We start from the raw sequence: 836 nt of genomic DNA on the forward strand, positions 1-836 counted from the left end.
CTTGCGGACGAGGATCCCCATCTACATATTACTAATTTCTTAGAAATATGTGATACTTTTTGGATCAATGGAGCATCAAATGACGCCATCCGCCTCCGAATGTTTCCTTTTTCACTAAAAGACTGAGCAAAGGCTTGGCTTAACGCCCTCCCAGCTGGATTGGTAAACACCTGGGATGAACTAGCCCAAAAATTTCTATATAAGTATTTCCCTCCCGCTAAAACGGCTAAATTAATGACTGAAATTAATACCTATTCACAAGAAGACGGGGAATTCTTATATGAAACTTGGGAAAGGTTCAAGGAGCTTTTGCGAAAGTGTCCTTATCACGGTCTTGCGATATGGCAACAAGTATCCACTTTCTATAATGGGTTGTTGCCACCCACAAGACAAACACTTGACTCTAGCTCCGGGGGACTTTTAGGTAATCGCCGCCCGCATGAAATATATAATCAAATTGAGGAAATTGCTCAAACCAACTTCCAGTGGCACACTCCCCGAGGCAATAAATCTATTGCCCCGGGCGCCCATAAGGTTGATGAAAGCACCTCTTTACAAGCCCAAATCGAGGCCCTTTCTTCTAAAACTAAAAAGTTAGAGATGACAAAAACAGTCTCGGTTATGGCTTGTGATGGGTGTGGTGGGCCACATGAAAATTGGAGTTGTATGAAAGAAACAGATGATCAAACAGAATCAGTAAACTACATTGATAATAGACCTAGGTCGCCTGGTCCCCCAACAGGCACCTACAACCAAGGATGGCGAAATCACCCTAACCTTGGTTGGAGAGAACCCGGCAATAGTAGTAACCAACAAAATCAACGAACAAACTTTCA

The 836-nt window shown here is 43.1% G+C and overlaps 1 non-coding gene across 1 annotated transcript; it reads right to left on the bottom strand.

Moving 5' to 3' along the window:
* Window positions 1-228: 228 nt before the first annotated feature.
* On the bottom strand, window positions 229-335 carry LOC118482469. The gene has a single exon (XR_004868504.1). It is a non-coding gene; the product is annotated as a small nucleolar RNA R71 (small nucleolar RNA).
* Window positions 336-836: the final 501 nt, after the last annotated feature.

The sequence above is a fragment of the Helianthus annuus genome, chromosome 9, assembly GCF_002127325.2.
Source record: "Helianthus annuus cultivar XRQ/B chromosome 9, HanXRQr2.0-SUNRISE, whole genome shotgun sequence".
Taxonomy (NCBI): Eukaryota; Viridiplantae; Streptophyta; class Magnoliopsida; order Asterales; family Asteraceae; genus Helianthus; species Helianthus annuus.